This window comes from Ips typographus, linkage group LG7 (assembly GCF_016097725.1).
Source record: "Ips typographus isolate SLU linkage group LG7, UJ_Ityp_2.0, whole genome shotgun sequence".
Taxonomy (NCBI): domain Eukaryota; kingdom Metazoa; phylum Arthropoda; class Insecta; order Coleoptera; family Curculionidae; genus Ips; species Ips typographus.
Window position 1 is genome coordinate 4587954 of NC_138428.1, and position 26390 is coordinate 4614343.

Genomic DNA, 26390 nt, shown 5'->3' on the forward strand with positions numbered 1-26390 from the left:
GTCCCCCCTGTTATATGAAAATAGTAGCTTGTAGTGTGGGACTTTTTTATGATTTAGACCTGCTATTAACTAATTGTGTAATAATAAAACATGATTACTGATAGTTACTATTATTAGAGCAAAAACGTCATCCATTAATGCAAAATTAGAAATTTTACTTGCCAAAAAATGATCTTATTGATAAAGTATTGGGGAAAAGTAAATTAAATTAGTAATGATTCACTTTATACTAATGTATGGTCATGTATGGTACACGTGGAAGCCAATTCATTAATTTGCAACACTAAGTTCAAGGTTTATTGTTGAATTCAATGAGTAGATTTATATTCATCCTTCAGTTTACATGTTAAAAAGCAATAAAAAATACATTAAATTTGTTGTTGATCATTGATCCAGTAAATTAAGAATAATCAACTTTGCCTTTAAGTCTACTGGATATCATGAACAAGTCAAATGTTCTGGAGATAAAAAAAATGTTCTCCAATTTCATTGTCTCCCTAACCTGGGGAATTTAAAAGTGTTGTTTTGTCTAAAATGCAAAAAAAAACACGAAGTTAACCAAAATACAGCAGAAATTAACCAAAAATAGCAAAAATTCCATTAGGTGGTTGTCTTCTCAGGTATTTCTCAACCAAACAGATTGGGATGCAATGCGAAGATATTATCTCAGATCGTCAAGGCCTCTGCCAATTAGCGATTTAATTTCAGTATTGATTGGCATCGAATTATTAATCAATCTTGATACCCTTTGTTACAGTATATTCAACATAAATTATGCTTGGACCATCTTGATAATTGTGGTATTCTTACTTTTTTAAGGTTTTCAGTGAAAGTTTTTAGGAAGAAATTAGTTAGATGCGCCAACTGAAACTATCTGGTGTAGGGTACATCAAATTACTCATTTTTACCTCTATGACTTCAGTTTTACTCAATTTAGTTTGCTTGGTAACAGCCAATTTGTTTATTCAAATTTTAATTCGCTTTAGCAGTGCTCATTCATTCTTGTTCAGATAATTTGTTTTGCTTGCAGTGTATTCCTGTTATATCGGTTTTAATTAGGAATTTATTCGAGGTTAGATAAGGTTTATCTAGTTTAGAACAAATTAGCAAATTTTCTTTTAAATTTTATGATTAAAGTAAATTGAAACACAACTTCTCTGAATGGCTAACTTTTTTTTGTGAATTAGTAAAACAATCAAAACTTAAAAGATTTGAATATGGTGAGAACCACCTGAACCTGACATGATCACAGTCTGCTTTTACAACAAAATAATAGCTTTTTAACTTTAAAACTCTTAAGAACATTATAAATAAGCCACAGAACAATCTAAGTGTAACTCAACTGTTTCTCAGTAATGCATTAAAATAACATGAGACAATCAGTTGCTGTATAATAACATAATTAACCTTTCTTGATAACCTAAACAGTGACCTAGTAAATTTAGTAATTTTAATTAAATATTCATGCATTATCTCTGACTGTTTGCGCATTCTTGATTGATTTCTTTACTGAGAATTCACAGAGTACTGTTTTCGCATTAATAATGACTGTTTTTATATTGTTTTGACTTTAGTCACTTAGGTTATGGTTTTCGAAAATTATAATAAATCCAAGTCTTCAAGACACCAAGTCAAAATTAAGCAAAAAATAACGATTTTTGTTATCCTTCATTTAGTTAAAAACTTAAAACTAAGCCAAAAATTTTTTATTACAATTTTCAATTCGTTTCTAATGCAACTTTTTTGTTGTTGTTTATGTTGGATTTTTTTTATATAATTCAAATATTGTTTAGCTTTTCGTGTATGTGTATTAGTATCGTCACTACGACCAGCAAGCGGTCGTCATTTGTTGATTCGAGATTTTTCGCAATATTATCAATCGAGTTATCAATATTGTTTTTGGGATTTATATCGAATTGTCGACCGTCATCGATCAAGTTTTAAATTCAATCTTTCAGTAGCTAATCCCTTTAGCAGCGGTTATATTGTGTCGCTACCGCGCGATATATGGAAATGGAGATGTTCCCTTTTGATAAGGACGTGTGCACGTACAAATTTAAACTTCGAACGATAATGTCTACGTTTTTACATTTGGAATTCAGGACCGGACTTCGAGGAATTTCGGCTCCCGATGGATATATTAATCAACAAGTCACGGTCTCGCCATCAGGATGATAATCCAATATGAAGTGGACGATCTTGGGTGGAATTTGAATAAGATTAGTTTGACGACAGTCTCATGAAATGCTTAACACAAATTTAGTTCTACTTCATTGTCTTTATCTTTAATCCATTCTATATATTACTAGTTTATTAATGATGCTTAGCATAACTTAAAACTGTAAATCCACCACAAAACTTTAAGAACAGAAACACAAACAAAAATAAATAAGATAACTACAGTCAAACCATTTTGTTCTATTCCATACCTATACCTAGAAAACTGTTCAATTTTGACGTTTTTAAATATGACAGGTTATAATTCTTCTGATCATTTATTTCTCAACAAAATCACACAAAAATTCAACATTATAAAAATAATAGATTTACAATTTCATGGAATATCAGATTACAACGTACAAAACGAAAATTGAACCAAATGTATACTATCAAAGCAAATGGCCATAAAAAATTTATCTTAACAGATAACCATCTAATAAGAAGATAAATCATAATATCAAGAAAACTATATTTTATAATAATTAATAATTCAAATTGAAATTTACAGAAAACAGTTAGTGTTTTGCTCACTCTGAATGTGAACAACCTCTTTCAGTTTTCACACATCACACAAATATTACATACTGGTCAATGATAGTAACAGTCTTACTTAAGAGATAATTCAAAGAAGTTGTCATTCAGAATTATAGTGGTACCATCAGCATATAGAAAGTTTGCTCATTGGCAACCTCCAGTATATAAAATGAATAAAACTGGTGGCAAAACATATCCCTATGGAATATACAGTGCGTTTTTTTTAACGCGCAACATAGGATTTTACGTGTTAAATTTTTAAGCCCATGTTAGACCATTTTATTTTGGAACTGCAAGTCTATAACTTGACGGGTGTGTCTTTAGTACCCTGAAGCTTAAGTAAGTCTACCAATTTGGTCTAAAAAGTGATTAAAAACTGGAAAAAAAATCATTTTTTTTCGAAAAGATTTAATCGTTCCATACTCCCTGTATGCATTGTTGTTCCTTGTTGTTTTTATACTGGCAGGGCAGGTAGCAGGAAAAGTGACATATTTTGACTGCATCACGACCCGACATCTTTTGAACGTCAAAAGGGTATTTTATGATTGTTTGGAATACTGTTTGGCTTCAAACGGAGGTCACTTTGAACAATTCACTTATAAAAACACTTCTTTTGTTCTTAACTTTCTTGATATAAAGTTAATGATCACCCTGTTTTACTTTCTACGCCAAATTTTACCTGCTACCTGCCGTACCAGTATCAAAAACAACAAAGAACAACAAAGCATACAGGGAGTATGAAACGATAAAACCTTTTCGAAAAAAGATGATTTTTTGCAAGCTTTTTAACACTTTTTAGGCCGAATTGGTAAACTTACTTAAGCTTCAGGGTACGAAACAGCCACCCGTCAAGTTTTATAATTGTAGTTCCAAAATAACATGGTCTAACATGGGCTTAAAAATTTAACACGTGAAATCCTATGTTGCGCGTTAAAAAAAACGCACTGTATGTGGTACTCTATGAACAAAACTGTTACTCCCCATTACTCCATCATAATCACCTCTTGAATCTTACTACTGACAGCTTCATCAGTATCAGCATCATGGTCAACATTGTCAAAAGCCTTAGGCAAGTCTAGACACATTGCTAAAGTCCATTATTGTTTATCATTTAGGGAAAGTAAGACATTTGTTAGTGTATGGTGGTAGTTATTTGGTCTGTGGCGATATGATATCTGAACTGAACCGCTCTCCCTTTGGCTACTAAAACTTTGAACAAATTTTGAAATATTGTATTAAGATGGTTCATACTCTACTTCAGACGATTTCATAATTTTGATCCTAAAATGTTTACCATTGCTAAGTATAAACTAACTTGCTCAAAAAGTGTTGGACAATCAATTAAAGACAAAAAATATTGGAGTGTCATACTCGAACAAATTATGAATGATATACGTTTATTGTTTTTGTAATAACATTTGTTTGGATTATGCCATAATCATTAAGTTTTTTGTTTAATCTTCTATTTTAAATATTATGTGCGTTTTCAATAAACGTTATGTCGCCTTCATCAGGAAATGAAATCAATGATTTGGCTTTATTAGCTGAAATACATATTTAAGAAGGAAAGATCATTATGAGGAGTTTTAACCTCGAACTTGATATGAATGAAATTCCAGAAATAAACCCGGTACATTGCTTTACAACCAGATTAGCGACAAATTAATACCAGAGTCAATATCGCTTGTTTATGCAAAGCTAAATGCGGTAGCAGATTTACGTTAATTCGCCTATTTACGAATCCGCGATGACAAAACACATTCCCGCAGTATTTACGTGTAGATCATCTTACCTCGCAGACGTTGAAGACGGGAGAAGAAAATGAACAGAAACAGAGGTAAAACACCGCTAAATCCTGATGGGTTTTTTTTGAGACTAAAATCGGCACAGTAGAAACACACGGGAGCTCTATAATTCATTCATTCCACAGTCGATAAATTCACTAGTGTAAATATTTACGCGGCCGCACAGGCCCGGCTACCGTACTGATTGAATTATTCCCGAATATGTTGTTTATGCTGCACCGGATCGAACAGGAGCGCCCACTCGAACTCGCATTTAACCGAAACTCGAACTCGACTAACCCACGAGAAAGCTGCGCTCGAACTGGCTTGCTTGGCTGCTGAAATTCGAGAAAGCGAAGCGAGGAATTCGGGATTGGTCGGTTCGGTTCGGATTAGCGGAGTGCCAGTGGTGGTGCGTGAGGATTTTAGCCAAAGGTCGTTAGGGAAGACAGGGTTTGTGCCGCCCATTTAAAAAAACACTCAAAAAAACACTTGTCAACTAGTGTAGTAAAGTATGAAGCAATTATACCAAGTTTGACAGCACAGTGACGTAATTTGACATGTCACATGGTTTATCTGTCATCTTCATTTTTTTTTATCGTTTCTCAAGTATTATATCGTAATTTATGTATAAAAACATGTCAAAATCATTTTTTTAAACAATCACTTAAGAGAAAACGCTAGAGGACCACAATTAAGTGTCAAAGCTATATAAACTTGGCAATAGCGCTTACAGTTCACTGCAACACCTGGTCATTTAATTCAAATGTTTGACTTTGTCTATATCATCTATGACGTAGACGTAGTTTTGCGTGGCGTTTAGTATACCTTTGCTGGAATTGAGTTGGCACCATTAATCAACAGATTTTATTGCGGTTTGGACTGTCATTGAGCTTGGACAATCAAAATGGGACAAAAACGTGTCCAAAAAAGAAAAGTATTAAACTACAGCCACTTTACTAATAAATAATTTTAACTTTTTCCTTACATAGTAACTTGTTGTCTAGGATATTATCTCGGGACGTTTTTGGGAGTTTCTTACTTTTAACGTCGTATGTCCGAAGAAATATCGATTTTTTCGAAAAATGGATATAACACTGTTCAATCTTGAATTAAGCGATATTAGCTGGTTTGTATGATCAACATTATCTGAGTACTTTTCAGGACAAGCCCCATATTTGCTAAGACCTTACAGGGTGTCCAGCGACAGTTTAAACACCCTGTATTGTTCGATCGGTCAAGGAAGTTGACTTAAAATTATGCAACACATAATATAGAACTTACATGTAACTTCTCATTGATTAAGTAACACTTTCTTATGTTAAAACAAACTCAAAAAAAAATTATTGATAAATTGGGTTATTACTTGAAAATTTCACTTTTTTGCACGCTCTTCTTTTCCACCCTGTATAGTACAGTGGCGGTGTATTTAAGTCAGAGTTTTTTCCATCGACCAAAAGCCAATAAGTTAGGCTCAATGATAGTCCAAACTGCATCAAAATCTGTCGTAAACGCCACGCAAAACTACGTATACGTAATACACCCAAAGTCAATTCTTACATAAAGGAAATTAGTTTCAAAATATCGTTACTGATCTAATTATGTACAAATAAGCGAGCAAATAAGATGAATTTTATCGTTTATTAATTTGGTTTGACAAATATAGGATGTCTCTAGGTTAATTCAAATTTTGCTATAATCTGTCTGAACCTAAGTAAAATGGTTTGCAAGATCTCACGATTTAGATCCCCTCGACTTTTTCACCCCGAAAAGCATGAAAAAGTTGAGTTCAGCAACATTTAATGTACATAAGCCTTAAGTAGAGTAGAGAATTTTTTTTGATAAACTTTACTTAATAACTCTGTTTCAGCTTGCTAACAAGTTGAAACAAAAGTTATTGTGCAGTTAGTTTACAGTAAATTTTAATAGGAATGTCAGACTCACAGTTTCATTGTATTCAGAATTCCATTATTATAAATTAAATATAGTGCTATTGACAAGCATGCAATAAGAAATAACCAACAACGTCGTCTTATCTGTTAATACCGGAGAGTAATAAATACATTATCATATTTTATTAAGTTGAAATCCTGTGGTATTAAAAGGACAGTGTCACCTTTTGCTTCATTTTTATCTCAGAATACAGAGCATTGTCCTAATGGTTTGTATTATTCAGTTTGAAAAATGTAAAACAATCATCGAAAAAGCCAAATTAAGAACAAGAGACACGAGTGTTGGATGAGTTTATTAAATAACATTATTACACCATGTTACCACTTAAACACTTTCTAGCTACAAATCATGCTCAGGTAGCTTTTTACGACCTCCTATTATAATTTGTACTTTTCTGGTAATTTATGGTACAGTTTGAGAACATAAAACGAGCTGGTTTATTTCTGGTACCTGAAGCTTCAAATAAACCCTTTGACTTTCAAAATATGCTTTGACTTTTGAAAAGATTTTGGAGTTTAATAAGTTTTTGACTCATTATGATGAGGAGAGGCAAAAACGTAAACACTGCCAAAATCTCGTCAACTTTAGCATATTTTGAGTTTTAGTTTGCAGTAGAATATTGTGGAATATAAAATTTTGATGGTGAAAGGCACTAAAATCACCTCCAAGAGATAACTGTAAACAGAACAAAAATTGAGAGAGTAAAAAATTGATTTTGACTACTATATAAAGTGGCACCCTGTATATCACTCAAAAATGTCATAAATTTGATTGATATGTCTAAAAAGAGCAGATCAACCCGGTTCTTTTAAGAGGTTTACGCCCCCTTTGTGGCAAAAAATAAAGGAGATATTCAAATTTAAATTTTTAAATCACTTTGCTGTTTTAGCTAAATATGGACTTTACGGCATGTATGGGTGCACTAGGCCCTTTCAGGATAAATGTCTAAGTTATTTGAAATTTTAGCTAAAAATTCGTAAGAAGGTAAAATAAAGAAAATATTTGCAGCTATATTTGAGTGTTTGAACGAACTCTCTAACTGTCATAATAACTGAGTTAGGAGCTGTCAAAGTTGGGCATTTTTCCTTACCTAAATTAACCTAGTTACATTGTGTGGAATAACAAGAAACTTGACCTTTGGAAATAGTCTTAAACTCGATTTTTCAGTCTTAAAAAGCACTAAAAATAGTCTGATTTTTTTAGAGATGCTACAATTTTTTGCCGTTATGAATGTAGAAGTCAATTTAATAGTGAAGAAGCTTGAAATAACATTTTCAAGATTATGGTCAGTGGACAAACTGGGTTTTAGGCCTGATAAGTCAAAAACTTTGTAAAGATAGTCTTGAAACTCGATTTGAGGCACTGAAAACAGCCTTAAAACACTAAAAACAGTCTAGTTTATTAAGAAATACCCGAATTTTTAGCACTGAGGTGTCTAGAAGTCGATTTAATAGTGACAAAGCTTGGAATGCCATTTTAAGTCTATGAAGAATGTAAAAATTGTTTTTTAAGTTTGCTATGTCAATAACTTGGTGAAGATAGTCTTGAAACTCGATTTTCCAAGCTGAAAGCAGTTTTGAAGCACTAAAAATAGTCCAGAATTCGAAGAAAATGAAAAGCAAAGTAAAAAGCACGAAAAGTTCGTTTTCAAGACAATTTTCATGAATCTAATGTCAATGTCCTGCATCTAAGACTATTTTCAAGACTAAAATATTGAAATTTGTCTTAAATTATGAAAACTTACTTCAAATGCAAATTTTAAGCTTCTGATGTCACTTTTCATTAGTTCAGTCACATTTTTGGGTTCAAGTCAATTTTTAAGGTTTAAATGTATGAATTTGTTGTAAAAAATTCTTGAAAAAGTAGTTTTTATGTCTACAAGTCAATTTTCAGTATTAGTCTCTCGATTTGCATGAAAACTGGTTACAAACACAATTTTTAAGCTTCTGAAATTTGTATCTTTTTTAAGTCAATTTTCAAAACTAAAGTCTTTCAGTTTGTCTGGAAACTATGAAAACTGGCTACAATAATATTTTTTAAACTTCTTAAGTGAATTTTCCGTTTCCAAGACAATTTTTAAGTTGGGTTAGGTTAGTTTTGGGTCTTTGACCGTAATAACGTGTAATAAAGTGCTTTTTCCAAATTTGATCAATATTGCTCCAACGGTCTGACAGTTATGACAAAAAAAACGATTTTTTAAACAGAAATTTGAAGGACTGTATTTTCTTTAGGAAGCACTTTTCAGGAAAATGACATAATGAATGTCAACTTATTTTTTAATTGTCTATGGATTGGTGAATTATTGACATTTAAAACTGGACCACCCTGTATATGGTAAACAAAATAACTTTTAGACTTTTTACATTCTGATTACAAGTATGACAGACATTGGGACATACTGTATAATAAAAGATTTCATGTCAGTGAAGGATCTGTAAACATAAAGGCTGAGTCTTTCATCTGGAAAAAAGTCAGTCATTTAAAAGAGGAATTTTGGTTGTTTATTCGGTTAAATTTGGCATTCAACTAACGGTAAGCAAAAATGACTTTTAGGTCCAGTTGTACAACAGTGGTTCAATCTTTAAACCTGGTTCAAGTCAGGAACGTCACTTTGACAGCAATGCATTTCATATGATAAAGTTTAACTACCAGTCGCAGTTTACCTGAACCGGTCTTTGAACTGTGATTGTACAACAGGGCCTTAATGAGTTATTAATTCTGAATAACTTTGAAAAATGACTGCAGACAGTTTTATCTCATATTTAGACAACCACCCCCATCTGGTTTATGTTAAAGTTTAGGGCGCCTGCAAAAGATCCTACCTAGTCTAGACTAGTCCTTTCGTAGATTACAATTGTTTATCATTTATCACACAATATTTATTTACTAATTGTTGTTTATCTTCGCTGTCAGGAGACCCTAAAACTCCAGGTTCTAGGCGTCGAATATCTAGTACCATATTTGCCAAGTCGTACTCTATTTGTCCGTGTGTCTTTGGTTTAATTTTTTTTTTAGAGAACCCATAACTAAACATGTTTAAACGGCAAGGAATGCGGCTAAAGCAAACTAAACAGGCGTGGAACCCAGTACACCACGCTCATTTATATTCCGTTTCGACAGGCTGATCGATCGCGTAGGTCCTCATTGTAATGATAATCAGCGCCACTAAACTGATTATGATATTTCGATGCTAATTATTTGTTACCGTGTCCCTGCATACGTTTTCCGTCCGCTTTTTAATGTTTCCACGAAACTAAATCTGAATGAAACCACACTTGGGCAGTACCGAATGTAGAGTGTGACGCTGGTAACAATCGCTATAGAAACACGCCTAAAATACAAATTTTTCCACAAACATTTAAAACGAGCACAACTTATACTAACATCCTGTATAGTTGTGGTAATTTTTATCAGACTGTTTCTCTAGCTGGTTTGGCAGGGGTCGTATGAATTATAAAATAAACAAACACACCATACCGTCTGGTCCCGGTGTGTGTTTTAGTTGTTAACGCTTATTTTGACATATCAGGTTAAAATTGCTCGAACAAATATTGTTGTTTAATTATTCCATGTTGGAAAAATCTCGATTTTCCTCGTTTAAAGCAATGCAAATTTTTTGACGGGAATTTATGAGAATGTAAGCATGAAGAACAGGTTTATGGACACGTCAAAAAAAATTTACGATTTACTAGCCCTAAATTAGTTTGGCAGCAGCTGGGCAAGTTGTCCGAAGGTTTAAGGGTCTTTTGTTGTCCCAGAATTTCAGGTAGTTTCTAATTAAGGCATTACTCCACTTTTAAGAAGTTAACTTTTGAATTTTGGTTTGAAACTGTAATAAAAGGTGTCAGAAAAAAATTAGAAAAAAGAAAGTTTACAAGGAGTCCCAAAATTGGATACGAACACTAAAAGCTTTGATAAAGAATTATATTTTGAGTTGAAATCTGTACCACGCTGATTTTGTACCAAGTTATTATAAACGTAATTAAATAGCAACAAAACATAGAAAAAATACACAAATTCTGCCCTTGTTGGGAAAATGTTGTTGTTTCACTGCAGAGGCCGTATTCTTGGAAAGAGGGAAAGTTTTTCAGAATGTGACAGTCAACCTAATTTGGCACATTCTAAGGACACTTCTCTTAAAAATCCCATTCACTGTTTTCATTAGAGCTCTGTCGATCGGGACAATGTCAAGAATTGACTACTTTACTATTTGTCAGCAAAACTTTGTTCTATCTCTCCTAGAGTCTTGGAGGTTGTGCATATTTTACATGAGAGCCATTATAACTGTGACTATACTTTTGGAAACAAGTACTTGGAACATCAATCCAAATAATTGGCAAACCAGGAAAAAGTTTTTGGAGAGCATGCGTTCAATCAATTTTTCTTTTGTGTCTGGATCTTATACACAACAACAGATTTCAGTTAAATAATGATAATGACAAAACAGGATTTGCGTACTAATTGCAACGAAATGACTTACCAGATGTTGTGATGACAAAAACCTTGCCTGGAAGGTTAGAATTTGGAGAAATGGCTTTGTTGGGAATAGGGAGCAAAGAATCCATGAAGAAGTTTGGAAAAATGCAGCTTGGACCAGCTCTAGAGTACATCTAGTAAAACATTAATGAGAAGACAGTAAAATGGGAACAAAGTCAAAAGCAAAAAAAATCAAAAGTAGGAATGAGGTAACTAAATTCCAATTGTTTCAAACTATAGCACATCTAGTCACAAATTTTCACTCAGTATACAAACCTATTTTACCTTTCTAGCTGTACAGGGGGAGCAACTTGAAGACTGGGCAATCCACAAAATTAGTTCCAATCAATCAAATGAAAACACAGATTTTCATCTTGACCTGAATAATCAAATTACACGACATAAACCAACAGTCGTACAATCTTAATGTGGTACAATTATGAATCTCGTTAGTCATTATATTTCAAAAAATATGGCCGGACGGTCTTATCTAAACAAAATTTAAAAGTAGGTACTACTTATCTAAATAAATAGTCTCCCGGGTGCCCGAAAGAAAGAGACAGACGTATTTGCTCGCTGTCAATCAAATGTCAAGGGAGGCGGGCAGAAAAAGGCCCCAAGTCACAACATTTGGCCCAAAGTCTCTATTCAGCATCGAGCTTTTCGTTTCGAGAATTTAATCTTTTGTCGTTGGGTTTCCGGTACTTTAGCAGTCACAATTCCCCATTAGTGACGTGTTGGAATCTCTTAAACTGTAACAATGCCCATTTAATTGTTGAAATTTTAATAAGTGATTTTACTAGGTATTAAGGTTTTTTTACCTTTGTAAGATCGTGAAATTGCGGTTGGAGGGAAGCAATAAAAGTGAGAATGTTTCGCCATTCCCGTAAACGACGTAAACAGCAGAAATGGCAATTATTGACACCGCGCGTAATTAGGTTTAAGCGACGGCCACAATAACAACTTAATTTTCTTTATTGCTTTTCTCGTTTTCCTGCTGTGTGATGTCGTTTGCGAGATTGTTGCCAATTAATCGCCGGTAAATCGACCGGATTTAAAGGCAAATTCACCAACCTTGAAATCAATGTGCACGCCATAAATTCAACAATAAAGCTCCGATTGTACCCAGAAGTGACAAAAGTCAAAATACTGGTCCCGGATTCCGTATACCTGCTTTCAGTGGCGTACTGGGTTCCTTCATATCCCTGATTATTCTATCACTAAGTAGAGCCACATTTCAAATGCATCCAGTTCAGTCTTCTTATGGATAGCAATCGTAACATCCAAGTTTCTACTTCATATAACTGCTGAGACCATACATAACATTCTAGAAACCTTAATCTAAATTTCTGAACATTGACCTGAATCTGACAAATCTTTTCCAGGTTATTTCTATTCTGTTCTGGTGTAATCAATGTTAGTCCCATTTTTTTGCTTTCCTTATTAATGTTATCTAAAACAATACACGCAGGTCTTCTATACTGTCTGTCATTATTGTTGTATCATCTGCAAACTTTCTGTTATATTCACATTGAACTATTAATGTGATGACATCATGGACTTTTCTAGCTAGGGTTTATTTATACCAATGGTGCTCAAATTACTATTTCACCGAATTTGAAAATTAATACAGGTTAGTTATTAAATGCAGTCTGACAAGCAGCCAGAAACAACCTTGTAAACCGTATAGTAAAAATATTATGTATACTAAGAGCGGTACTACCCAAGCTTTTCTACCAGGATTCAGATATAGGTCTGAGTATTCAACTGGTTATATGACGGTCCCCCATATTCAGGTAACCCAAAGCAATAAAGAGATCTCGAGATAAAGGAAACGGACAGTCACTTTTTCCTCTTGGAGTGACAGTCGAAATAATCCCACGTACACACACACACAGGCTGTCCCAACACGGTCGTTTTTCATAAAAGACTCTCTTATCTTTTCATCTTAAGCAGTCGATTGTTTTTTTTTTCGACTGATTATTCCATCTTGGAGTCAAAATATCCGAATGGAAAGTTGATGTTTAAATGATCCTTAATTGTAATTTTATTGCAACACGTACCATTCTAGACAGTGGGGCAAGGAATGTAGTTGCTGTGTTATGAATTGATAAATATGGTTGAACGTAGTACGATATGGAAGTGTCAGGGTTCAATCATAAGAGCAGAAAAAAAACAATTCTTTTTGCATATCGATGTTGTTTATATGTTGAAGCAAGAAATTCGACGCCGTTGTTTGCATAATTAAGGCCACGATCTTGTCGACTGGCTAATAAAACTGGTCAGTAACGGATCAAACGTTTTCTAAGAAAAAAAAATCAGACAACAGCATTAATATCATTTACTTTCAGACACCCAAAATCTTGCCAATAACATTCGTTTACAGCTAAATGTTTTATTCATTTGCCTCATCCAAGCTTGTATTATGATTATAAATGTGGTAAATCTAATCTGGTCATTTAAAATTAAAATTGATGAGCGGTTTTTGGATGAATTATCCACTTTATGTTAACAAGCTGTAAATTAGAAATCTTTGTTTTTATTTTATTTTGATTTGAGTAAACCACAGCAGTATGTTTGATGTAGTTTGTGATTGGTCAAAAAAAGCAACTTTTAGCTTGCTGCTTTTTCTTGACCAATCATAAACATTCTACTGTTTTGTCATTTACGCAGATGATACACATGTTAACTTACCATTATGTATATTAATTTACTAATACAGTTTTAGCAGAATAAGCATGAAATACTGACTGGCTGGACCATATGTTGTATATACCACTCACATAAACATCGTAACTTGTGATTTAGAATTAAAACACGATTTTTTTTTGTTCTGCACTAGTGTTTGAACTCCAAGTTCAGTGCACAGGAAGAAAACGATCATCACTAAATAAACCAAGGTTTAATGACAATGCCGCTCTTTGGCAGTATATTCCTTGTTTTTAAATGCCTATTTTTTGTTACAGTTAAAAAAGTATTTTACCTGAATGATGTGACTTTGATAGTTCTGTCAGTCAGTGAAAATGGCAAAAGTTGGACGAAATTTTAGAAAATATAAAAGAAAATGCAGCCAGAGCTAACGAAACCATTGCTAATATTAAAAAAGGTTTCAGGGCATTATGATAACGCCCGCTTATAATTCCCTCAGGTTGTTATGAACACTATAACCTACACCGTTTCCAAGGTATTATGTATTCATAACCTACAGGTGAAACATAAATGTTATTTAAAAACATCCAATGTAATAGTTAAAATTTCTGGTTTTCTCCTGTACTATTGTAGAAAAAAATCAGTCCGTGCTTAATTAAACTTACCCGAGTCCAATACAGGGAATTGTGAAAAGCTTTGTCCGCGAACCCGTAAAACTTTAATTTACGAGGTCGTAAACGTCGAAAAGTGTTTTGCCTTCGATCTAGCTAGCAACGGGTGGAAAGTGGAAAGTGCGAAGTAGACGCCACGATAGTAAAACGCGACATTTACGACTATTTTATTAGATTTTTCGGATTTAAGTGCCCTTAGATCGACTCGACCCGACTCGCGACACGAAACACATGGACGACTCAAAGTGCTCCCAGTATTTGTATGCTTCCAGCCTCCGTTGATATTTACCGCCTTGATTAATCCGTGTAAACAGCATCCGTAATTATCGTCGCATATTTACCTACCGACTAAGCAAAGCCGCGATTTGTTCGTCTTTTAAGAGTAAATTTGATACAATTGTAGGACAGTTGAGGTACAATAGAGAACAAAAATTTCTTTCACAAAGCCGGAACGGTTGATCCAATTACAGAAGAGGGACGCTTTGAGTGCTTGAATTACGGTTTAATTCAGTCCGGGGGCTCCTCCTGTCTTCTTTGATGGCGAATAATGACAAAAAAGGAGAAGCAAACTTGCAAAGATGTCTCAGTATTACAATTATTTTACTCAAACGATGTCTGTAAAGTTTGCACTTTTACCACGGTTGTCTGATCAAAAAAATAACATAAAAATTAATGAATAATCAAACAATTTCTGGTAAAAGTAAGTAAGTAAGTTCAACCATCATGTTATCTCCCATATTTCCAGTAGTAAGTTAATACTAAATCCCTTAATAAGACTTGTTCGAACTGCAAAACTAGTGTTGTTTCTCAGTAGCTCTAAATTATACAGAAAGACCTCACATCGCCCTCTCCTAGGGGTGGTCCCGTACAAATGAGTGAAACTTTCCCAATAAATAAAACCTCCCTGTGTGTGCGCAACTTGAACAAAGTTTCCAGAGTCGGCAACAAAAACAAACGTCAGCTTTTATCACGAGGGAAAAACATTTCAATAAAGTACGTCCCTGCGAGGGTCAGGCCCTTAGAATGGGACCTTGACTAGTCACAATCAATTGTTTGCAAACTTTCAAAACCGAGAAAAATGCTGGGGGCGGCCACCTAAGGTGATTTTATTGAAATTTATGGCTTTTTAAAGGAAACCACCACCGTAAATTGTCGGTAATGATGGGCAACATGTGTTACGGACTGAAAGAGCTGTATATTATCGTTAAGGCAGTCTGATGTAAAAACCATAAAATTGGCTTATTTCATAAGAACTACACTTAGAGCTGAAGAGCAATTGGTTTGTTTAATCGGCTTTTATTTAGACCAAAAAAATCCTGGATGCCTTACCCGTCCTAAAGAATCTAAAACTTTTCTTATAAATGTCCGAAACTTCATTAAATGCTGAAACTTTGTAGGAACTAAACTAAAGGCATTCCTTTGTTGGGCAAATGGAAATGGTGAAACTCTTTCTATTGAACTTCTACAAAACTCTAAAAATGTCTTTAAAGTAACTAAAAATATTGATTTGATTCAGTGATACACATTTCAATAATTTTTACATTTTTACTATGTACCTGGACTATTATTATATCTCAATTTGGCCACAAACAAAGTTATACATATTGCATTCAATATTATTTGCCTTAAATATTCAGAAAATAAAATAAGCTTTCAATAAAGCATTTAAGAAACTGTAATTGTGGGACGGTGTGATTGGTCAAAAAAAGCAGCAAGCTGAAAGCTGCGTTTAACCAATTGTGTGTGTTACCAATCACAAACTATGATTTACGCAAACACTACACATGTTTGACAGATGACAAACTTATATATCTGTTATAGTTGCTATCCAGAACTATACTAACACTTACCGTCACTTTCAAGCTGGTAATGCAATCTGAAAATGAAAACAAAACTTTCATTAGTACATGGGTCTTAAACGGGGGCGAAGTGAAATCAATCGAGTTCAAATCTGGAAGACCAGGAGGCACGTTTGCTTTACTGCACTATTATTTATGGAGTATTTAGTTACGGTTGGACGCGTTCGAGGCTTTATGCTCAGTTGGACGGCCGTAAAGGACCAAACTGGCAGCGGAAATAGCCTGTAAACTTTCCAACAATAACATTCGCGATATTTTTTCCAGTTTTTTTTTTCGTGCTCATTGCAAGCCAAGAAAATAAGTAAACAAGTACGGCGACATGGAATTATGAGCGTTTTAATCCGAAGCAGAAAAAAAGGTGGACATGGCGCCAAACAACTCGTCAAGGATACTATATTGAAACATTCAAGTCGCCAATTTGTAATTCAAACGTTGATTTATCGACATTTGACTTAATTAGATAGAAAATAGTTGTGTTTACACACATACCGAGCCTGATTGCGTAACTGATTCATTTCTGTTAATTAATCATGTTTGTTGCATCGGAAATTAGACAACGTCGCACATTTCTGTTACTAATTTGAGGTTATGTAAGCTTTTACGGCTAATGCGCTTGCTGTGACTAATCCCGCGATAAAATGCCACTCACCAAATAAGTCCTTGTCCGAGAAATTGGTTTCTAGTTGTCGTGGATTAACATTTTTAATCGCCGGTTATGTTTGGGTTTTAAAAGCTTTTGAAGAAGTTAAGGCGATTTTTTCGGTCGATCAAATTTGGAAGTTGTGACTCGAAGAATTAAAACACTGATTAACTCACTTGTTAGTGGTGTTTTTAAATTTAGGTCAAGTTTATTCTCGGGATTTCTACTCAAATTTATACCAAAAAAATGTTTTTTTTAAATAATTACAGTGTGACCCCAGTCAGACTTAAAGAAGAAAGATCCAAGTTCCTGTTAACCACCAGAACTCTGGTTACAAAAAATGCAAAAAAATTTTAAGATCAGAGAACTAAAAAGAGAGACAATTATACTCATCATCCAGAATAATTTTAGAGTGAAGCAAATATAATAAACTCAAAGGACCAAGAGAAGATTATTCATAAAAAGAAAGAAGAGAGCAGAGAAGAAAAAAAAAATAACAAGATTCTTCATGAATTAATGAAAAGTGAATCTTATAAGGGCCTGCTGTAAAAAAGTTGCTAATTTGCTAATAATAACAAAAATACTACATTATACCATTTATCCAGTAGGAATATTAATGGAAAGTTCAAAGGCCGAACAAGCTATGCTAAGCTCTTTGTTTATATAAATATTTATAATTTTTTTTTTAGTTAAGATCTACAAAAATATTGTTAAAAAAAATGATAAAATAGGTTTGGACAATTTTACTCACATAAACAATTTTACTCACTAAGAGAAACGTCAATAAGCCAACAGTGTGTGTGGTCTTAAATTTGGTGTTTTTTAAGATTGAAATGGAAATGCTTTCTGTAAAGTCTTTTGCAATGTGTCTTCAAGAGAAGAAGAATTCTCCACAGAATCATCATTTAAATTTTCGCATTTTTTAACTCAATTGACTACGTTTATATCGTAGACTGTTAATTCGATCGACAAAGCGGATTTAGTTTTAAGGATTATTCAATCGAGTATTTATCGTGTTTTACTTAAGCAGTTTTCAGTTTGCTGATTTTTCTTCACCAATCACAAACTACAGTATTGTGATTTGCGCAGTGACATTTTCTAGTAAAGGTTTGCTCACTTACAGTTTGGCATCTAAGGCTCGTACTATTTGGCGATGAATACACAATAGCCAACCAACAAAACCAAAAAAAATCTCATGGCCTGTCGGGTATCGTAAATTCAGACGATAAATCGAATTGTGTGAGTGATTTACGGCCGGTCCTTGCACATTCACGTCACGCTTCATTATAAAAGGTGTTTGCTTACAAGAGTTATTTAAAGACGTACCAACAAGATTTCCGCCCGCCGAATACTAAATACCCAACAATAGTATGATATTCGGTTATTATTAACTTTGCCAGCAGGAAATCGGGCTTGGATTATTAGAAATTCCGCGGAAAACGTGGGGTAGTTAGTTTTCCGGCGAACGGAAAGCCAGAGGCGGACTCACGTAGAAAAAAAATTAGCTATCCAGCTGTGCACATGGTAAGCAACAATAAGGGACGCGGTCGTACCCATAAGTACGGTTAAGCAATTTTGATATTTCCTGACGTTAGATATAAATGGGTGGTTTAATCGGAATGAGTTATGGCTCACGCTAACGAACTGTGAAACGCTTATACTGCGACGAACAGGTCAGTGGTGGGTGTGCCGGAAAATTGCCAATATTACTAAATTGATTAATGCCGCAGATGAGATTGGAAGCCTGAGAATCTATACAATTTAACACAAAATACAGCCTCTAACCAGTTAGACATAAACTATTATACAACAATTTGATAACCACTAACTGAAATATGGAATGATTACATTAGTGTAATTTACATAGAAGTGACAAGTTTATGTAAATAGTTAGAATTGCTATTAGGTCTGTTCGCAGAGGCAATCCCTGACTGGTTTCCAACTCAGAACCAGTAAATGTCAAGTTTCATTGGTTGAATGGGCCTGTCCCACAATTTTTTTTTATTCCATAACTACAAAGACGGATTGAAAATATTATACCCGTATTTTTTTGTTTTGAAAAATATTAAGTCTAAATAGAAAAAAAATGATGATAAAAACTACATTAATCTCATGTTTAAAACGACCGACCGCCGGTGACGTACTACACTATCAACCAATCAGCGACAAGAAGTGAAACAGTTGGCGTGCAACAGCCAATAAAATCGCCCAGAATTACGTACGTCACATGCGCGCCAAAACGATCTTTTAAATTTAATGGACAAATTCAAACTAATGTAGGAACATTTACGACCATATTTTTTTCTTCAAGAATATGAAAAATTAGTTTTTTGATCCTATTCTTTCGATTCCAGTCATTAAAACAAAAATTTATGATATGTGGGATAGGCCCATTCTCACGTGACTATGACATTTTCTGACTTGTGGCCAATGGATGTAACTATTTCTCTGATTACTAATTGGATATTTTCTCCAACTAATAATCAGAGGAATATGTCCAGCTATTGGCCATTACCCTTAAAATGTCAATGTCACGTGAGCATTCAACTAATAAAAGCCAGCAATTTTCAGTTGGAAACCAGTTTGAAATTGCCTCTACGAACAGACCTATTATATGCGGTTATACTGTCTTGTTGACTACTGTTTGTTGCTGGTACTATTGCCAGATTGGCTGTAGGGATTGCAAAATGAAATAGAAATGGTTTGATTAGTTAACAGGCAGTGATTTCAAACTTAGAATTCACGGATTCACACAGTTTGGCAAAAAAGCTACAATGTGCGCTATTTACAGGAAAATATGACTAATATAAGTGCTTCATCCCACTGGAAACTCGCCAACTTAGTACTTAGTTTTGAGCAATTCTACGTCTGTTGGGACCACATTGGACGTTGAATATGGCTCGTTCGTGGTCAATCTGTGCCAAATTGTATTATTTCGTCTCAAAACCGGCATAGATCGATTCCGCTGTTGTTCTAGTATGCATATTTGTTACTTTTAAGCCATTCTACGTCTGTTGGGACCACATTGGACGCTGAATTTGGTTCGTCTCCTTATACAGCTTCAGTTCACTGTTCAAGTCATTCAAAACTATAAGTTGGTCACTGAGAGAATGAAGGGATTTACGGATAGTGTAGTGAGTTTTATTAAAGTTATTGTGTCCATAGTATAGACTCAGTCCACTGTAAGAATTAAAGTTAGTTTAAAGCAAGATAAACCACAATTGCTATTGTGTCCAGTTGCCAACTGAATCATATTTAAGAGATCAACCATCACAATATTTGAATGACAATCATATAATAAGAATAAGGTGTTAGAAACTTAAAGGTTTCCATTCACTATTGCCCGTATGTACCAACGGACATTTTAAAGGTTTAAGCTTAGACTGTGAATGTTCAATAGCATGCACTGTAAAGAAAATCACACTCTGAACTTGAATCTTCCAAATGACTGACCGTGAAAATATGTATCAAAAAATATGTTTCTACTTGCGTGCAGGATTTGATACTTTTTCGCAAGGATGTTAGTGCAGAAAGTCTTTTCCGTACTAGTACAAACAAAAATAATATGAGGGCGCAAAAAGTTTTTTCCGCAACACTTTAGAAAGCATCTTTTCCATCCACACTCGACTGCTTGGCCTGCAATCGCGTGCGGAAAACTATCGTTTTCCGCACTTGTTAGGAAAATAACTATTTCGGCATATCACGTCAATGTGGCTTAAGCAGATCAAATGAATCATTTTGATATAAATTTCATTTTAATAGCTCAAATACACACCAAAATATTGATGTGCGTTCTTGAGGTGACACTTCCAAAATTTAGTGCCTATATTCGCAATTGTCCTATGACGGCATATCCCGCGGGTGTCAATGAACGTGCCAGGTTACGTTCTTTAAGCTATTTGATGTGGGTAATGCTTCTCTGTCATTTTACAAACGGTTATCCCACCCAGCAGGGTAAAAATGTGCAAATTGTAGACGCATATCAATCATTTTATTGGCTAAAAAACCTGGACAGCTGCACTCGTGCCGCAAAACAATAAATCGCGGAGCTAGGGCTTTAAGAAAGGTGTTACGAAACAGGAACGAGATTATTATGATTCATCCGCGGCCAGGTCCATAAACCTCACCTGACACGCTCGTTTTCCGCAATTAAACCGACCGAAGACGGTCCCGGATAATTTATCTCACTTTGGCCGTGACAAAAGCACTTAAAAACAACAGAACGAAAAAAGAGCGGACGAACGCAAATGCGGGCTTATAACGCTAAATAATAAATCATATTTTTAATTGGATCGTGAGTTACGGCCGTCTTCCTTAAAATAGTTGAAAGCAGTGGCGCTCGCCTTCAATCTCTGAGACTATGAGAGTGACGTTGGCGTATATGACAGACGTAACAGGCCGCGAATGTGCCTGGAAAGGGTGTAACAGCCGTTAAAACAACATGGCGCGGCCATTTGCATTTTAAACTGGGCCGTAAATAAGTGACGATCGCGTCGTAAAAAAGCTTCAAGACGTTATTTGTCGCTGAATTTACATGCCCCTTCGATTAGCATATTTGCGATTAATATTATTGCAGGCGCAGGGCCGTTCCGTCGATTGAGTAAAAAAGTCGGTTGGCGAAAATCGCGAAAGACAGCATAAATTTAGAGGGCGCTGCGGGAATCGCAGCGTGAGACGCGAATTTTCGGAGAAACGACCGCGCACGTCCCTGGTAGATGTTTTATGGCCGGACAGAGGCGGTTATGGCCACTGCTGGACATAATTTTTGTCATTCTCCCTGGTCCGTGTGTAATATGTTTATGCATCAAAAGACGTCTATTCGATGATTATCTGGTTTTTCACAGAAGAAGAAAAAACTGTCGACAGTCATTCATAAAATGTTCGTTTTATGTTAGTGTTGCATGTCCAGTGACGTGTGGGAGAGAAGTTTATAAATTAGATTTTTATAATTTATTCTAATTACTTAATTTATTTCCAGTGGCGGCCTAAACATTTTCAACAACTACATCTACAGTTACAGGGCAAAAACAAGTATAATTTTTAAGCTGGAGAACACATACCATGAGTGTAACCATCATCTTAATTTTGACTAAGATCACTCTGATTGATTTCCAAGAAACAATCATTGCAACAAGATGTTTAAGTGATGGCATTTGCTCGATCTAGTTCAAAGTTTTCGTGACTTTTGTCCCAAATATGCATGAATAGATCAGTACTGGGACTCCGTGTAATGTAGGTAGAGTAGAATTCTATTTGTCCACCATATTCTTGGTATTGGGCTTTTTGTGCTCAAACCGGTAGGAAGCCACAACATCGCGTGAATTTGGCACCTCTTTAAAGGTCTCTAATTCTAGCCATGTTTTAGCTTTCTAGCTGTGTATAGAATGTCCGACACCTAGAATATAGTCGATAAATAGTATTCTACTCTACTTATATCACACGGAGTCCCAGTGCAGAATCCATTTCAGCAACTAAAAAGGTATACGAGATCAACTTATTAACCTGTCTTGCAGAAAAACTAAAAAACGTGATTTAGTTCTGTTTTGGATTAAAATGATATGTCCATAACTTGACTAAATGGTCAATTGTTGGACTATAGGGATTAATAGAGATTTAGGGACTAACTGACTAAATGGTTACCTGAGGATCTACAAACTGCTCATAATCTGGAGATACTGTGTTGTGTTTAGTTCTACAATATATTGACATCAACCAATCAAAAGGAGAGAAAAAAATCCTGGAATTGATATTGCACCCCAATTATCCTTTATCCTAGATCCAGATTTACACAAAGAACCTGACCCAATTTCGGGTTTTATGGCATTCCCATGTGGATGCCGTAATTTAAAATCGGACGTTTTAATGGCCTTAGCAAATGTCGTCTCAAGTCAGACCGAGCTGCTTTTGTGGGTTTTTATGTCGATGCATTAATTGTATTATTTTACAGTCGGTTATTTCCGTGAGAAAATCTCATTTCCACAAGCTAACCGCGACTTTGAGAACCGACAAATTGGTGGTTGGGTAGACGTCAAGTACACCGCACCTAGATATCATTGCAAATTTAGTTATTATCAGGTAAAATCTTATTTTAATATCTGTTAACACTTGACTACAAGCTAAAAATTACAATTGCAGTACTTCAAATAGTAAAAAATTCACTCGTAATAAGAAAAATACGTATTAATTATTACAATAATCTACTTAAAAAGAAAAAAAAACTAGAGTGCTAACACTGATAATTAAAATAATCTCATTGTAAAATAGAGTAGTGTTGAGTCATTATATACATTTGTTTTGTATATAAATCATATTTTCCAGTTTTAGAAACAAAGCAAAGAATAAAGTTTATAAATAAAGCACTTATGGTAAAAAGTGAAATATTATTCAGCTGTATTATTACACTTTTAATTTATAATATTTTTAATTTAACTGTTTAATGTAAATTTCTTGATTATTTTGTCTTCAAACTCTGGACTGAAGTGATGTTTTCCGTGAAACTTTGTGAGGTAATCGCATTTTACCCCGTTTCCAAAAGAAGCACAAATCAACTTAAGGGTCGTAATTAAAGAAAAACAAGGGATCCAATTAATTCCGTAGCTGTTCGCCGCTAATTATTAATTATTTAATCAACCAAAGCGTCTGATGGAGTGTTTTCGGTGGGTCTCGGTCACGTTCCGATAATGCCGTCCAATTAAAATTGGAAATTAACGCCTTTTGTCCCAAACTACGTTCCAGGCATCTTTAAACCAGTGGCGTGGGACTGTGTTGCGTCACAAGGTTGTTAGTGGATAACAGGTAGATAATATCGTTGGAATGTCAACGAGAAATCATAACATGAATAATTAAGGCGACCACCCGTGATACTTATTTTTTATTTTATTTTTAAGGCGAAAAAGGTCAAAATGTGATCATTTTGTTCAACGTATTTCCTTACGAAACGTGATTTTCCTGTCGATTTTCTTCTAGTCAAAACATGCCTACGTGTGTCAAGCAACATTAAAAACTTTCGTCCGCTTTACACGCTCGATTTGCACGTACTGGAAATTATTATTTAGCGAGACAAAGTTCCTGGGAAAGAGGTTTTTCGCAACCATTAGGTTGTGACCCACCCTTTCATCACGCCTTAAATGAAAATTACTCTGACCATACGGAAATCTGTTGTTCTTGGTGTCAAAAACTTCTCATCACTTTTTCTGAATTTCCCCCAAGTAGTAGAGATGTGCTGCTTCCTCTCAATTTACATCAATATGCCGATGATACTCAAATCTATCAACAAAATGATTATCTCTGTTTCACCATTTGGGACTAGTCTTGCAGACCTCGTTACTGTCAGACTAATTGTCATGCAACCCAATTAAATGCAGCCCTCTCGGTTTTATAATTCAGTTAATAAGTTTAGGAAATAAAGTGAAAACTCGCTAACGATGCAACTTTGCTAAGGGGCGTTGGGTGTTTAAAAGCAAATACTTGGGGAAAGGGGGTTCGTGGGTGCCGTTTATCCAGCTAGTTTTCCAAAGGGGACCCCAGTGACAGCAACTGCTTAAATGGCACTGCAAAAAGTTGTAAATTAAGGCCCGTCACGGTTTCGCGATTACTTTGCATTATCGCGATATGACTAATGTCCCCACACACGACTCCACCGGATCGTATATCAGCGTAGACGCCCGCCGGTGTATAGCCGACCATCGACGTATTAAATTTAACAGTTACACCTTAAAAAAGTACAAAATATTGTCTAAAAGTGGATGTACACCTATAAAAACTCATGTATTTGTCATTTCAAGAATTCATTTTTGAATAAGTTACCGCTATTTGCTTGAGAAGGTTAGCTAAACAACTCTATGGAACTACACAGTTTCTCTTCATCTGCTACTTTTTCCCTTTATCTCCCTTCATCACATGGCAGCTTTCTCATTTTAGTTGTGTTCAATTTGTATTTCCTTTTCCTTTGTTATTCTTCCCAGTACTTCCTCGTTTCTTACCAGGTTACCCAACTTAATCTTAATATCCTTCTATATGACCACATCTCAGACCCTTCCACAAGTATTTGTACTTACCTTTTCCTGTTACTGAACTGATTTTGCAATGGTTTTTGATTTGATCAACCAAGCTCTGTAAGTCTTGTATTGTTTCAGCAATAAATATGGTGTCGTCTGCATAGTGGATATGGTTAATAGGTATTCCTTGAACTTTTACTCTCGTTGTTGTTTCTTTCAGTGCTCTCTGAATGACTTCTTCCCAATAAAGATTAAATAATAGCGGCAATAGTACACATTCCTGCCTACACATCTCTGCCCTAAAGTGGTTATGGCAAACTTTATCATATTCTTTGTGGTTTGTTGTTATATTTGGACCTGAAAAAAAATATGACAGTCTTTATCATCTGATTCAGCTTGTATAATGAGTCTCTTTCCTGCATTAGTAATTGATCAAACCACTACAGATTATAAAAACAGCATGTATCTTTTAATGCAGCTATTTGTTGTTTAGCAGTTCTGTTCAATGACAAATTTTGTTATTCAAATCAGCTGCACCAGGCTGATACTCAACAAAATGCCATCCAAGTTTACAGCCATTAAATTCTTTACTCTAACATGTTTTTGTATCATACATATTTTTTGTTGGAATTTACTGCAAAGTCATCCTCTGAATGTTTCAACGTGTCCAGTCTTCACAGGAGGTCTTCTCTAGTAAACCTTCAAAAAGTATAAATATTCCAGCATTCCCAAGATTTTAAATCAAATTTTCATTTTTTTGAGCTTAGTCAGATGAGATATTAGTCGTGAGAGATTCAGTGGTTTGAATAAGCAAAATACTTTCTAAAGGCTCCTTTTTCTGTAGGTATGCTAGCTTAAGTAGGAGAAAAGGTACTGACTTACTCAGGCTCAGATGATACCAAATAAAATTGTGGCAAAACGTCTAAACAATGTTTTCCAAGTCTACTGACATCATTTTCAATATCAAGGCTTAGTAAAAGTTAATGTCGTCTATGTGTCCCAGATCTTCTTGAAATCCTCAAGAAATTCTTCATATTTTGGTGTTTTCCAAGCCAGCCTCCAATATCCTCTTCAGTCTTGACAACTCATCTTTACATCCTTCCTACAAAATTTTACTATTTTGTAGTTGTTACAGTTATCTTCAGCAAGTTTAACATTTTCTTCAAAAGATTTTCCTCACATTCCTTCATTATTCAGTGATTTGATGATCTTCAGGATATTTTTCCTGGTCTATCTCCACGTAAAATCATCTCCAGAGATTTATCTTCAAAATGTTCAACACGTTGCAAGTCCAATCTTGTTTAGTGAAGTTTGCCCTTTTTGATGTTATCAAGTTGGTGTAATATTATCTGCAGAAGGTTTTCATGTTCCAAGTCTTTACGAAATCCAGCAGAGGTGTTTATGCTTCCTCCAGGTAAAGTTCGAATGTTTCAGCGTATTCCAAAGCATCTCAAACGGTTTTGCATGTTGAAAATATGTTTTTGGTCAAAGAAGTGATGTCACAAAGTAACACAGTGGCATTGAAACAACCTTTTCTGTTCAAGCTTCAAGTATCATTTTGAATCATAAACAAATTGACTACGGCTAGGACCTTAAAAGTAAAACTT

General features: G+C 34.8%; 1 protein-coding gene across 6 annotated transcripts in view; it reads right to left on the minus strand.

The window, feature by feature from the left end:
• fz2 (frizzled 2) overlaps nt 1-26390 on the minus strand; it is an 83092-nt gene that overhangs the window by 25573 nt on the left and 31129 nt on the right. For 3 of the 6 annotated variants that reach the window (XM_081983660.1, XM_081983662.1, XM_081983659.1), the window contains exon 3: nt 16138-16163. The gene's annotated coding sequence lies outside the window, so the exon portion shown is untranslated. Of the gene's footprint in view, nt 1-4546; nt 4871-14281; nt 14471-16137; nt 16164-26390 lie in introns of those variants that run through there. The other 3 variants (XM_081983663.1, XM_081983658.1, XM_081983661.1) reach the window with 2 other exon arrangements.